Source organism: Salmo trutta, chromosome 40, assembly GCF_901001165.1.
Source record: "Salmo trutta chromosome 40, fSalTru1.1, whole genome shotgun sequence".
Lineage (NCBI taxonomy): Eukaryota > Metazoa > Chordata > Actinopteri > Salmoniformes > Salmonidae > Salmo > Salmo trutta.
In genome coordinates, this window is record NC_042996.1 from 25,173,366 (window position 1) to 25,189,535 (window position 16,170).

The window sequence follows — 16,170 nt, forward strand, 5'->3', positions numbered from 1 at the left end:
GAAGACTATATAAACCATTGCTCACGAGAATAATGTCATAGACCGATAGAATGTTTCGAATCTAGTTGACATTGGTTAAGTTTCTCTATTTTTTTCGCAGAGCAAAGACATTCAGGGACCTGGCAAGAAAATGTAATAACAAAAAATGGCTGTTAAAAATGTCCTTAAATCAGTTTTACCAGTTTTAAGGAAATAGAAAGCTGTGAAAACTACTCAACATGTTTCTGATAGGATTTCAGTTCGAATTGGATGCATATTTTATGTGGTTGAAATACTATCAGCTTTTATAATGCTGATAAAGATAGATACATTCTGTAGAGGTGCTAACTGTGCATTCACATTCTCTCAAGATGTTGAAATAAATCAATCATATTTCTCCACCCAAAAGTTTGCCTACGTTAGAGCTGCCCTTTCGAGCTACCTTTGTACACTATATATACAAAAGTATGTGGACACCACTTCAAATTAGTGGATTCGGCTATTTCAGCCACACCCGATGCTGACAGGTGTATAAAATTGAGCACACAGCCATGCAATCCCCATAGACAAACATTGGCAGTAGAATGGCCTTACTCAAGAGCTCAGTGACTTTCAACATGGCACCGTAATAGGATGCCACCTTTCCAACATGTCAGTTCGAGCTCCCCGGTCAACTGTAAGTGCTGTTATTGTGAAGTGGGAATGTCTAGAAGCAACAACGGCTTAGCCGCGAAGTGGTAGGTCACACAAGCTCACAGAACGGGATTGCAGAGTGCTGAAGTGTGTCGTGACGTGACTACTATTAATCTGATGACTTATTTATCAAATCAAATAACTATGTTTAACTGTTACTCAATTAAATTAATCATGTAACAATTAACTCATTAGGAATTTGGGGCACCACGGGAAAAGTTGTTTAACGAGTTACCATCTCCTGAATTCAACTCTAAAGATATATAGATATCTCTTACATCAATAACAGTCACTTATTAATCATTACCTCTGAACGTTGTAGACCTCTTGAATCCACAAGAACCCCAGCCTTTCTGATTATTCAGTTCTACACAAATTGATTTAATTGTTTATTTACTAACTAACTAACAACACAGAATACACATACACACTTACATGAGACAAAAGTTCCTAGTGGACTGACAAGATATGACAGCTTGTTACACATGGAGAAGGAGGGGTAGAGAAAGAGAGGGAGAGACAAAGAGAGTCAAACTTATCATACATTTGAAAACTACCCTCAAAGTAATAATACTACTTTGCTCACGAACCACTGCTTGTTTGGGTAAGGAATGCAATGTATTTACATGTAGATGTCGTTGTCGTCGTCTCTGTTGAAACCAAACAATCCTTCTACGAAGAAGGGGCTGGATGGGTGTAAGGCTCTGGTTGTCCACAGGAGGTCACAATATCCTTCTTTGTATCGCTTCTCTGGTAGTGAAGTGTTTGTTAGAACAGACACCTGAGACGCACTAACGATTGTCTGAGATGGGATTCTCCTTCCCATGTTGTGTCTTTAGTCAAAGTTCTAGGACCACTTTTACATGCACAGCTGCAGACTGGTCTCGTAGTGTAGATTATCTTCTCACTTCCTGTTGGTAGGTTCAGAGTTTCCAACCATTTCGTAACGTTCAGCTCCTGCTTCACGTCGGCTGGTCTGGTAGTTTCAACCATTTCAACGTGTGAACCACGGTCTCAACGTCTTTTGGCCTGATATGTTAATTCTTAGTAAGTCCTTTTAAGCACTCTGGTCAGAAAGGTGATTCCATCACACTGACACGCTCTTCTGACCTCATTAGGGGCGTGGTTTAGTTAATGTGCAATTGACATGAAAAACCATTGTCTCGTTAGAAGACTAAAATCAGTGAGGTGTCTGTGTCCCAAAAGCATTTGATGACTGGCGTGTAGGCTACAGTTATAGGTCCTAAATACAGTTATAGGCCCTAACGCACTAATGCCAGATTACCTAAAATAATGAAAGAAAAACCTCAATGTATCCTATAGCTATAAATTGCACAATAATGATAAATGTATGGATTTTTTAAGGTATTGTTCAACCCGCCTGCCACTCACCGCCCTTCATCAACACAATATTTCATGACCCTAAACCCACCCGCCCCACAGATATAACCACAGGGACTGTTGGTTATGAGTCAACCCACACATCACTAATCCACATGTACCAGGACAACTTTTACACTTATGTCAATACATAGCAGTCAGTGGGGAAAAGATGAGTGACAACCAATTGAAGCTTATGCCAATACATTCCAGTCGATGGGAAAATATGTAAAGTTGAGACTCACAAACCGACAGACATCTCTCTCTCTTTCCTCTAATCCCCCTTCTCCCCGTCTCTCTTCTCTCCCACCTCCTTCTCCTCACCCCCCTCTGTTTCTTTCTCTCAACCTCATATTTATCCCCCTTTCTCTTCTCTTCTCTCTCCCACCCCCTTCTTTTACCACCTCCAACCTCTCCCCCTCTATCTCCCTCCACCCTCTTTTCTATCTCTCTTTCTTTGTCTCCCTCCTCTATCTCCCCTCCTTCCTCTCTCTCCCCCTCCCTCCTTCACCCTCTCCCTTTCTCTCTCCCTTTCTCTATCCCCTTTCCTCACTCTCCCCCTTCTCTCTCTCCCTCTTCTCTCACTTCCTCTTCCTCCCAGACAGAGAGGCAGAAAGACAGACACACAGACAGGTAGGCAGACAGACAAGACACACAGACAGAAACAGAGGCAGACAGGCAGAAACACAGACAGACAGACCGGCAGGCAGACAGACATGCAGACTCTCTCCCCTCCCTCCTCTCTCTCCCCCCTCCCTCCTTCACCCTCTCCCTTTCTCTCTCCCCCTCCCTCACTCTTCCCCTTCTCTCTCCCTCTTCTCGCTCTCCTCCCTCCATTATCTCTCCCTCATTCTTTCTCTCCCTCCCCCTCTTCCCATCTCTCTCTCCAACCTCCACAGACAGGATATTGACTCATAAATATGTGTCAAGGACATTGACGCGTAAGTCAATGCATTGCATTCAAGGCAAAAAAGTTGGTGATACAGCTGCAATGGGTAAATTGGTGAAAAACTCAGACAGGCAGGCAGGCAGGCAGACAGACAGACAGACAGACAGACAGACAGACAGACAGACAGACAGACAGACAGACAGGTAGACAGGTAGACAGACAGACAGACAGACAGACAGACAGGCAGACAGACAGGCAGACAGACCGGCAAGCAGGAAAACAGAGAGACAGATGCAGACAGACAGACACAGGCAGGTAGGCAGACAGAAAGACAGACAGACAGACACAGACAATCCATCTAAAAAAAAAGACCCATACCCTCTTCAGAATTCATTCTAACAAGGCTTTATTAAGCTTCTAGAACTGCAAGATTATTGTGTCCAATGGAGATCAAAAAATACTTTGACTTCAAATATCATATGTCGAGTCATGACAGTCCCTGGTCACAAATATGTAAAATCTGGGAAGGATTAACCTTTTTAACCTTTTGAAACCACCCCTAGGACCCTCAATTAAGTCACTTCCTGTAATCGCAGGAAGCTGTACTTCAATGTACTGCCTCTCGCGGACACTATTTAACAATGCACTTTACGTAAATAATTGACCGTTCTACAGAGGATGGAATACAATGTTTTTGTGTAACTGCAGGGAGAGAATGAAGTACCATGTTGAGGATGAATTAAGCAATTTCCTGTTGCCACAGTAAGCTGAACCTCAACACAGGGCAGCCCTGTCATGGTTATGTGAGAGCTGTAGGTAATGCTTTTTTCTATGAAAGAAAGGCCTTGTTCTCTGTGAACTCTGAAGCTCTGTCTGAGTGGCCATCGGGTTCTCGGTCACCTCCCTGACCAAGGCCTTTCCCCCATGATTGCTGTTCAGTTTGGCCGGGCAGCCAGCTCTAGGAAGAGTCTTGGTGGTTCCAAACTTCTTCCATTTAAGAATGATGGAGGCCACTGTGTTCTTGGGGACCTTCAATGCTGCAGAAATGTTTTGGTACCCTTCCCCAGATCTGTGCCTCGACACAATCTTGTCTCGGAGCTCTACAGAGAATTCCTTCGACCTTATGGCTTGGTTGTTTGCTCTGACATGCACTGTCAACTGTGGGACCTTATGTAGACAGGTATGTGCCTTTCCAAATATTGTCCAATCAATTTAATTTATCACAGGTGTACTCCAATCACGTTGTAGAAACATCTCAAGGATGATCAATGGAAATAGGATGCACCTGAGGTCAATTTTGAGTCTCATAGCAAAGGGTACTTAAGTAAATAAAGTACTTCTGTTTTTTAAATGTGTAAACTCTTTTAAAAACCTGTTTTTGCTTTGTCAATATGGGGTATTGTGTATAGATTGCTGAGGATACATTTTTTATTTAATCCATTTTAGAATAAAGCTAAATATAACATAACAAAATGTGGAAAAAGTCAATGGGTCTGAGTAGTTTTCGAAGGCTTTCACTTTGTCATTATGGGGTTGTTGTGTCTTTGGGCACCAAACTGAAGACATGTTTATCAAATAACTCCCTGTAATTATTATTACAGTTAATCGTTTAACTGTAATTAACTAGGAGATCGGGGCACCAAGGAAAATATTCAGATTACAAAGTTATAATTTTCCTAATATAACTTTCCTATATTATAACATTATATATTATATTATAGTATCTGACCGATTATCTTCTGGTTTAAATGGTGTATTCTTTACCTCGTCAGTCTCATTCCAAACGTCGTAAATTGTTGTTATCTGCACGAACCCAGTCTTCACTAAGTCATCCATACATCAATTGTCTTAAAATCATTTATTTACTAAACTAATTAATTCACAGAAAGCATACAAACAGTAATTATCGTTACAAAGAAATGGTAGACTAATGTGCCCTAGTGGGCTAAACCGGCATGGCGGCTTGTTAAACAAACAAGGGGGTTGGGGGCAGCGGAGAAGACACAACAGAGTTGATAAATATTAACAATTGATATGCTAATCCTTTGCACATGAACGCTCACTCATTCGGGAACAATTGCAATCAATATATATTTACGCTCAGTGTGTCGTCGGGATCCTTGTTGGAGAGTTTTTGTCCTGTTGGAGAGTTTTTGTCCGCGTTCTCTCTCTTTCGGTTAGAATGGATCTTTCAAAGCGACATTCGTTCATGTCGTTATAGAATGGATGTTTCGTCGGTCTTCACGTTCAATGATACCGAATTTCTAGCTGCAGACTAGTAATTAATATCAAAGACTTGTTATTATTCTGTCGGTATCGATAATCTAAAAGTTTAACCACGTGGTATGGTTAAGGTTCAGTAAAGGGATGCATGGTCAAACCTTGGCTCTCTCTTCTGAGGTAAGCTGGTCTGAAGAAAGAAATTCTGGGTGGGGGTTTTATACTGAACATAGAAAAGCTGTCACATGACGCCTTGTCCTGTCTGTGTCCCTGGGGACGTGCCGATGACTGAGTTAAGCTTTGTACAGAAATACAATTCTCTCACATTAACATCAGTACATAGCATCTCAACATATTCCAAATAGCTTTAATCTTATTAAATCATTTTATACAAGCATTAGATGTAAGTCTCATTGCTGAGGCTAGTATATAAACCTTAGTATGGTAATATGGCCATATTGTCTCTAATGAGCCTCACAAAATTGTACCAAGCGGACCAGTTCGTAGCTGGATTCTTCACCGATCTTTTATACCTTCTCCAGAACATAAATGTCGTTCGGTTCTCCAATTCTGTGAGGTGGAAGAATCCTTTGTTCTCTCCATAAAAACACTCTGTCTCTTTATACTGGGGCCATGAGGCAGGACATTCTCCTTTGGAATTTTATGACCCCTTCACACAGCCTTGTGTCAGAAGTATAGAGGTCGGGGGATGGTGCATAGAAAGCCCAGAGGGCAACATCATGACAGGGTATTGTGTGTAGATTGCTGAGGATTTATTTTTTATTTTATAAATTTTAGATTAAAGCTAAATATAACATAACAAAATGTGGAAGAAGTCAATGGGTCTGAATAGTTTCCGAAGGCAGAATATACATTTATATATTCTTACTGTATATCCTCTCTAGGGTAGGTGGGACGAAATCGTCCCAACTACGTAACAGCCAGTGGAATCCTGTGGCGCGTTATTCAAATACCTTAGAAATGCTATTACTTCAGTTTTTCAAACATATGACTATTTTACACCATTTTAAAGACAAGACTCTTGTTAATCTAACCACACTGTCCGATTTCAAAAAGGCTTTACAACGAAGCAAAACATTAGATTATGTCAGCAGAGTACCCAGCCAGAAATAATCAGACACCCATTTTTCAAGCTAGCATATAATGTCACATAAACCCAAACCGCAGCTAAATGCAGCACTAACCTTTGATGATCTTCATCAGATGACACTTCTAGGACATTATGTTATACAATACATGCATGTTTTGTTCAATCAAGTTCATATTTATATCAAAAACCAGCTTTTTACATTAGCATGTGACATTCAGAACTAGCATACCCCCCGCAAACTTCCGGTGAATTTACTAAATTACTCACGATAAACGTTCACAAAAAAACATAACAATTATTTTAAGAATTATAGATACAGAACTCCTCTATGCACTCGCTATGTCCGATTTTAAAATAGCTTTTCGGTGAAAGCACATTTTGCAATATTCTAAGTAGATAGCCCGTCATCACAGGGCTAGCTATTTACACACCCACCAAGTTTAGCCCTCACCAAAGTCAGATTTACTATAAGAAAAATGTTATTACCTTTGGTGTTCTTTGTCAGAATGCACTCCCAGGACTTCTACTTCAATAACAAATGTTGGTTTGGTCCCAAATAATCCATAGTTATATCCAAATAGCGGCGTTTTGTTTGTGCGTTCAAGACACTATCCGAAAGGGTAAATAAGGGTTACGCGCCCGACGCGTTTCGTGACAAAACATTTCTAAATATTCCATTACCGTACTTCGAAGCATGTCAACCGCTGTTTAAAATCAATTTTTATGCAATTTTTCTCGTAAAAAAGCGATAATATTCCAACCAGGAATCTGTGTTTTAGTTCAAAGAGAAAGAAAGTAAAAACATGAGGTCGCCCCGTGCACGCGCCTCAGTCTGATGGTCCTCTGATAGACCACTTACCAAAGGCGCTAATGTTTTTCAGCCAGCGGCTGGAATTACATCATTCAGCTTTTTCCTGGGTTCTGAGAGCCTATGGGAGCCGTAGGAAGTGTCACGTTACAGCAAAGATCCTAAGTTTTCAATAAACCGTGCCAAGAAGCCCAAGGAATGGTCAGAGAGGGTACTTCCTGTACAGAATCTTCTCAGGTTTTTGCCTGCCATATGAGTTCTGTTATACTCACAGACACCATTCAAACAGTTTTAGAAACTTTAGGGTGTTTTCTATCCAAAGCCAATAATTATATGCATATTCTAGTTTCTGGGCAGTAGTAACAACCAGATGAAATCGGGTATGTTTTTTATCCGGCCATGTAAATACTGCCCCCTAGCCCTAACAGGATATACAGTTAGATTATATCTTCAGGAGGAGAGGTGCTGTGATACAATATGTTTTTTATCTGTTTTTTAAAACTAGCTTTTTGCCTGAGTAACCTCTGGTGGCAGAGCGTTCCATGATGACATTGCTCTATTCATAACTGAGTGATGCATTAAATCTGTTTTTGGTTTGGGTACAGTGAAGAAGCCCATAGTGGCATGTCTGATGGGGTATGTACGTCTGTTTTAAGTGTATGTAAATAGATGATACAAGTGGTTAGGCATTTTCAACACATACATGTTTCTTATAAAGTCTAGACAAGAAGTAGTCAATTTCTCATCAACTGTCATGAAATAGATTACCCTTACGCAAACCCTGAACCAGATTAATGGCCACATCCCGACTCAACCCTGATCCTAGCCTCAACCCTAACCCTTACCCTTCGCTTCATCTCTACATCTTGGCTCAACCCTAGCCATAACCCAAACTACTTGTCCACTAACCCTAGACATAACACTAATTATCAATGAATTAATTCACCTCACCTCCCAACTACATTGCAGAAAGGTCTCACTTGAAGCCTGGCATCGAGTTAAATGTGCTTTTGAGCGACGTCAGCAGAACGGTTGAGGCTAGAAACAAAATGCAGGTATGGGATTGTTCAACAGACGCTCCCGATGAACACATGCCTACAACTGAGTATGTAAAATGTACTTTTGACAGTGAAAACTTGGTCCCACAGAGAACAAGGCCTTTCTTCAGTAGAAAAGCATTACCTTCTAGCTAACCGTCCTTCCACACAACTCATTGTGACCTTACTGGGATGCCCTGTGTTGAGGTTCAGCTTCCTGTGGCAACAGGAAATGGCTTAATTCATCCTTAACATGGTACTTCATTCTCTCCCTGCAGTTACACAAAAACACTGTCTTTCATCCTCTATTGAAAGGTCAATTATGTACGTAAAGACAGTGCATTGTTAAAGAGTGTCCCCAAGAGGCAGTACATTGAAGTACAGTGTCCTATGATTACAGGAAGTTACTTAATTATCAAATCAAACCAAATGTTATTTGTCACATGCGCTGAATACAACAGGTGTTGCAGTGATCGCTTACAATGATATGCTTACTTACAATGCAAATAGTCTGGGTAGCCATTTGATTAGCTGTTCAGGAGTCTTATGGCTTGGTGGTAGAAGCTATTTAGGAGCCTCTTGGACCTAGACTTGGCGCTCCGGTACCGCTTGTCGTGCAGTAGCAGAGAGAACAGTCTATGACTAGGGTGGCTGCAGTCATTGACAATTTTTAGGGCCTTCCTCTGACAGCGCCTGAGGTCCTGGATGGCAGGAAGCTTGGCCCCAGTGATGTACTAGGCCGTACGCACTACCCTCTGTAGTGCCTTGCGGTTGGAGGCCGAGCAGTTGCCATACCAGGCAGTGATGCAACCCGTTAGGATGCTCTTGATGGTGCAGCTGTAGAGCCTTTTGAGGATCTGAGGACCCATGCCAAATATTTTCAGTCTCCTGAGGGGGAATAGGTTTTGTTGTGCCCTCTTCACGACTGTCTTGGTGTGCTTGCACCATGTTAGTTTGTTGGTGATGTGGACCCCAAGGAACTTGAAGCTCTCAACCTGCTCCACTACAGCCCCATCGATGAGAATGGGGGCGTGCTCGGTCCTCCTTTTCCTGTAGAACACAATCATCACCTCTGTCTTGATCACACTGAGGGAGAGGTTGTTGTCCTTGCACCACACGGTCAGGTCTCTGACATCCTCCCTATAGGCTGTCTCATCATTGTCAGTGATCAGGTCTACCAATGTTGTGTCATCAGCAAGCTTAATGAGTTTGCTGATGAGCACCATGGCTAGAGACGTGCAGTCATGAGTGAACAGGGAGTACAGGGGGGGACTGAGCACGCACCCCTGAGGGGCCCCCGTGCTGAGGATCAGCGTGGCGGATGTGTTGTTACCTACCCTTACCACCTGGGGGCAGCCCGTCAGGAAGTCCAGGATCCAGTTGCAGAGGGAGGTGTTTAGTCCCAGGGTCCTTAGCTTAGTGATGATCTGAGCCCCAATCAATGAATAGCATTCTCACATAGGTGTTCCTTTTGTCCAGGTGTGAAAGGGCAGTGTGGAGTGCAATAGAGATGCGTCATCTGTGGATCTGTTGGTGCGGTATGCAAATTGGAGTGGGTCTAGGGTTTCTGGGATAATGGTGTTGATGTGAGCCATGACCAGCCTTTCAAAGCATTTCATGGCTACAGACATGAGTGCTACGGGTCAGTAGTCATTTAGGCAGATTACCTTAGTGTTCTTGGGCACAGGGACTATGGTGGTTTGCTTGAAACATGTTGGTATTACAGACTCAGACAGGGAGAGGTTGAAAATGTCAGTGAAGACACTTGCCAGTTGGTCAGCACAAGCTCGGATTACACTTCCTGGTAATCCATCTGCCCTGCTGCCTTGTGAATGTTGACCTGTTTAAAGGTCTTACTCACATCGGCTGCGGAGAGCGTGATCACACAGTCGTCCGGAACAGCTGATGCTCTCATGCATGTTTCAGTGTTACTTGCCTCGAATCGAGCACAGAAGTTATTTGGCTTGTCTGGTAGGCTTGTGTCACTGGGCAGCTCTCGGCTCTGCTGTAGTACGAATCGATCTTAGTCCTGTAAGCTTCCGGGTTAGAGTCCCGCTCCTTGAAAGCGGCTGCTCTACCCTTTAGCTCTCTGCCTGCCTGTCTGTCTGTTTTCACAAATGTACTAATTGCAGCTGTATCACCAACTTTTTTTTGCCTTCAATGCAATGTATTGACTTATGTGTCAATGCCCTTGATGCATATTTATGCGTCTATATATCTTCTCTGTGGAGGTTGGAGAGAGGAGGGAGGGAGAGAGAGATGGGAAGAGGAGGAGGGAGGGAAAGGAGGGGGGAGACGGGAGAGAGCAGAGGGAGAAAGAGAAGGGGGAGAGTGTGGGAGGGGGAGAGTGGAGAGAGAAAGAGAGAGGGTGAAAGAGGGAGGAGGGAGAGAGGAGGGAGAGAAGAGAGAGAGGGAGAAGAGGGGAAGGGAGAGAGCAAGGGAGAGGGTGAAGGCAGGAGCAGGGAGAGAGGAGAGAGGGGAGATGGAGATAAGGGGGAGAGGGTGGAGGGGGTGAAAAAAAGGGGTGGTGAAGTGGAGGGGGATAAAGAGAAGGTCAATACCATTGAATGCAATGTATTGACATAAGCATCAATTGATTGACGTTTCTCTTTTCCCATTGACTGCAGTGTATTGACATAAGCATCAACCCTGTGCCACTCATCTTTTCCTATTGATAATGGGCTTACCAGGAAGAGTAACTACTCTCACTTTCCCCAGACATTAATGAGTGTTTCAAAGAGACTCAAAACTGTGTCACCGGGCAGAGTTGCATCAACACAGAGGGCTCTTTTTGCTGTCAGCGTGACACAGACTGTGGTACAGGCTACAAACTCGCTGACACCAACACCTGCCAAGGTGAGTGTTCTGTACTGCCTGGAATGTGTGGATGATTTATCTTTACCCATCAATCACCCTGTTAAGTTTGACTGTCTTCAAGAACATTAATACTCTGTTCTCATTCTCCACCAGATGTTGATGAGTGTGCTTTTAGATCCCACAACTGTGGCCTGGACTTTGAGTGTAGGAATACGGCAGGGTCGTTCTGCTGTCACCCACGGGAGCAGTGTGGAGAAGGATATATCCAGGACGCAGTGGGAAACTGTATTGGTGAAACGCTTCCACTACCAATACAACCACACACAATGTATGAGAGTGGGTGACTGAATCAGTATGAGAGTGTGTTATCTACCCCACTACTGATAATCACACACCAATATGTGATTACATTGATACATATGTGTCTCTCTCCAGTCTGCCAGATATCAATGACTGTGTGACCCAGTCCAGCCCGTGCAAGTCATGACCTGTATTAACACAGTGGGGTCGTACACCTGTAGAAGATACTCTGTCACCTGTGGACGAGGACATCACCTCAGTGAGGACAGTAGTCACTGTGTGGGTAAGGTCTATTGTTTTTTATGTATTATTGGGGAAATGGCTGGGTATTACACATTGGTTGTGGATTGGGTGAGATCCCTCGTACAATGTAAAGCTTTTTGAAATTAAATGACAGTTGCTATATAGTGTAACTGCAAACCATGTTATTGTATAAATGTTATTAGTGTCTCATGTTTATCAAGTTAATCTTCTTATTTACTCTCTCCACTTGCTTGCCCTCTAGATGTGGATGAGTGTCTGGTAGAAGGGGTGTGTCAGGGCCATGGTTGTGTCGAACCTGCTGGGTTCCTTCCTCTGCGAGTGCAGACCTGGCTTCATCTTCAACACCATCATCAGACTCTGTGAAGTTACTGTATGCTGCCATCCCTCCCCTCTGAAGCAACACTGAAGGGGTCTCAAAATATGTGTCAAATAATACTTGTCAAATAAGACTAATACTGTCATCCCTCCCCTCTGAATCAGCTGTTTCTGGGAGGCAGATTCAGTATTGTGAACTCAACTGAAGCCTCTTTTCACACATCTCTCTTGTTATTATGTGTTAGGCATTAACGAGTGCAGGCAGTACTCAGGACGCCTCTGTGCCCACAAGTGTGAGAACACCCCGGGGTCCTACCAGTGTTCCTGTACCACAGGCTTCAAACTGGCCAGCAACAGCAGAAACTGTGTAGGTAAGAAGCTATGACTCCACCAGAGAAGTTAATTCTCTCTGAATCCATCTTTCAGTCTGCTTGTGGGTGCTACTCCAACCCTGCAGTGTGCTATTGGTGCTGGGAGAGAAAAGCTGGAGTATTTTTCCCTTTTGTTCTATTCAGGAATTCAGGAATTACAGTAGTCTCACATATTTTAGTTACAAATCCAACCAACATTTGTAATTCACACTGATACAAATCATGTTTTATAAAGTGTCTGACTCAGTTGACCTGTGACCTTTGACCTGTTCTAGATGTGAATGAGAGTGAGATGAACCCCTGCAGTCAGGAGTGTGCTAATGTTTATGGCTCCTACCAGTGCTACTGTCGCTTTGGTTACCAGTGACATTGATGAGATCACTTGTGAAGGTAGGTCAATTAATGTGAAGGTAGGAGCAAATATTGGCAGTATTGGAAGAATTTACTAAGATACCACTATATAGGACGTAAGTATTTAAAGTAACTGGATTTTTAGGACAGCATGCTTTTAGGACAGCAAGCATGGTATTAGGCTGAGATGGAGGAAATGTCACACCTTCCAATCTGCATTAAGTTGCCTTCCTATTCGAGTCAGCCACGCTTTTTCAGTTGTTTGGGTACAATCTCCTCTCTCTCTCTCTCTCTCTCTCTCTCTCTCTCTCTCTCTTTCTCTCACTCTCACTATTGTCAGATATTGATGAGTGTGCCCTGCCAACTGGGGATCACGTGTTCCTACCACTGTTCCAACACCGCAGGCAGCTTCCGCTGTACCTGCCCTCCCATGGGCTACACTCTCGCCCCCAACGGACGCACCTGCCAAGGTCAGTGAAAAAATGTCACCATCCCTCCAAACCTCCCTTGTCCCTCATTCTCCCTCACTCTTAGAAAAAATTGTTATTCTGCTGTCCCCATAGGAGGACCCTTTTTGATTAAAGGTAGAATCCTTTTTGGTTCCATGTAGAACAATCTGTGTTCTAACTGGAACCAAAAAGGGTTATTCAAAGGGTTCTCCTATGGAGACAGACAAATAACGCTTTTAGGTTTTAGGTAAACCTAATAGGTGCTATCTAAACACTATTGTTTAGATAAACACATTGGAAATAATGTATTTTGTGTTTTTGTGAATGTGTCCATTATGTGCAGTGTGTTTACATGTAATTTAATACAGATGCATTTAGATGTGCATGACTGTGTATGTGCAGTATTGTGTGTGTGAAACACACTGCTAACATTTTTAGTTCTCTCTCTGTTCAGATATGAATGAGTGTGGCCGGATTCCACAGCTGTGCTGTGACAGAGAGCTTCTGTTCAGATATGAATGAGTGTGTGGCCGGATCCCACAGCTGTGCTGTGACAGAGAGCTGCTTCAACGTACAGGGAGGGTTCAGATGCCTGTCCTTCAGGTGTCCACCCAACTTCCGTTGGGCAGCAGAGGGGTGAGAACTAGAACTGAACTGAGAACAGTGTTTACTTTCCTTTACTATCTGGCCTGCTGTGTCTGTGTGAAATTAGTCATTTCTGTTTTACACGCTCTTTCTCTGATCAATTATCATTGCTCTTTAAAACTCATCCTTTTCTTAAAAGGTGGCTGGCATCTGAGATACTGTATCAGACTGCAGGTTTGCATATGGGCTGCAGCGGATGGGGGCAATCTTTGGTGACAATTTTGTCTGACCAGAATTGTCACTTTGTACCTTGTGACAGTCACACAACTCTTCTTTTTAATTTCACAATTTCTGACTCTTTGTCCCTTGTGCCTCGAACCCCTTCTGATTTTTCCTTCTCCTTCCAGCCATTGCGAACGCGTAGCCTGCGAGTACGTAAGGGACCCCTCGTGTTTATCCCTCCCCTTAAAAATCTCTTTCGACAACATCACTTTCCCCACCAACATCTCCGTGCCGGCTGATGTCTTCCGCATGGGGCCCTCCAACTCAGTCTCAGGGGACGACATCCAGCTAGACATCGTCACCAGAGACCAAGGCGGCTTCTTAGTGCCCAGAGACTGGCCCACAGCAGAGGGATCTCACTGCAAAGCATCGTGACAGAACCCCAGGATTTCTTGCTCACAGTGGAGATGAGGCTCATGCGTTACGGGACTGTTCATTTTTATATGGCTAAGATTGCGGTGTTTATCACCTACGAGCAGCCCATCCCACCAATACTTCCATTCTAAATACCATTATTTAACCCTGCTGTCATAATATGGCTGATCTCATATTTGACCATCATGATGAAGAATCATCTTATTTATTTAGTAGCATTCCTGAACCTTCTGTGTTCTGGGGAAGTTACATGGTGATATTCAAGTGTTGTGGCAATGTGTGTTGTGATGTGTAATGTTCACTGGGTGGGGATCATAGGCAGTATAAGAATCTAATCTCACCAATCTACCTCATGATTTGCATGGCAGCTTTGCTTTGGATTTTGAGCTTTTGTTGCTTTTTATTGAATTTTTTTGCAATTAAAATGAATTTGTCACACAGGGATTTTTGTTTCTCTTTCTAATTTCCCTTCTACCCCCTAACCAGATACTAATACAATACGTATTGCTTTCACTAACAATTGCTGCTGCAGCAATATCCATTCATACTATTCTATCCTGCCCTGTGGTGATTACTAATGACGGTTGGGGAATTCATATTTCCCGATGCCATACCTACCTCTGCCAAACTGCCTTAACAGAGGATCAAGGATGTCACACTTTAGTGGAGCAATGAAAAATAAAACATGCCACTTATTTATGGTTACCCGGTCCCTGGCGGGAGCTCAATTAGTGGTCTCCTAGCGTTACAGCCAAGAAGATGGATGATGCTCTTAGTGTTAGTGTTGGGTGGTTATCAATGAGTACTGCTGGTAAGTTATACGAAAACACAAGGAGCTGTGATCGACTTGAGCCAGGCAACTTTTACTTTCCAGTGATCAGGTTTTCTTTTATAGTTTAGTCTGGATTGTGGACTACTACTCCCCATGGATTTGTGGTTTGGCATCCGTTGAATACAGAAGCTGTTTTGAAATGTATGGATGGATATTTCCTATTGAGAGTCTATAGAATATTTAAGAAATTTGGGATTCCAATTCCGGTCTCTCTTGCTTTTGATGTATTAACAACCAGCTGTGGCTCACTTCTATTCTGTCTCATTATCTTCCCATCCAGTCACCTTAGTTTACATTTTGTGTCTGAATTGCTGAAGGGGGGCTATAGTTACCTCAGTTACCCTCTGTGGCAATTTTTATTTTATTTTATCTTTATTTAAAACCAGGTAGGCTAGTTGTGAACAAGTTCTCATTTGCAACTGCGACCTGGCCAAGATAAAGCATAGCAGTTAGACACATACAACACAGAGTTACACATAGAATGAACAAAACATACAGTCAATAATACAGTAGAAAAAAAGAAAACAAAAAGTCTATATACAGTGAGTGCAAATTAGGTAAAATAAGGGAATTAAGGCAATAAATAGGCCATGGTGGCAAAGTAATTACAATATGGCAATTAAACACTGGAATGGTAGATGTGCAAAAGATGGATGTGCAAGTAGAGATACTGGGGTGCAAAAGGAGCAGAATAAATAAATACATACAGTATAAGGATGAGGTAGATACAGTGGGGGAAAAAAGTATTTGATCCCCTGCTGATTTTGTACGTTTGCCCACATACAAAGAAATGATCAGTATATCATTTTAATGGTAGGTTTATTTGAACAGTGAGAGAAAGAATAGCAACAAAAAAATCCAGAAAAATGCATGTCAAAAATGCTATAAAATGATTTGTATTTTAATGAGGGAAATAAGTATTTGACCCCTCTGCAAAACATGACTTAGTACTTGGTGGCAAAACCCTTGTTGGCAATCACAGAAGTCAGACGTTTCTTGTAGTTGGCCACCAGGTTTGCACACATCTCAGGAGGGATTTTGTCCCCTCCTCTTTGCAGATCTTCTCCAAGTCATTAAGGTTTCGAGGCTGACATTTGGCAACTCGAACCTTC

General features: G+C 42.8%; 1 pseudogene; it reads left to right on the plus strand.

The window, feature by feature from the left end:
• Nucleotides 1-1,304: 1,304 nt before the first annotated feature.
• Nucleotides 1,305-14,670, plus strand: LOC115180198 (fibulin-1-like; annotated as a pseudogene).
• Nucleotides 14,671-16,170: the final 1,500 nt, after the last annotated feature.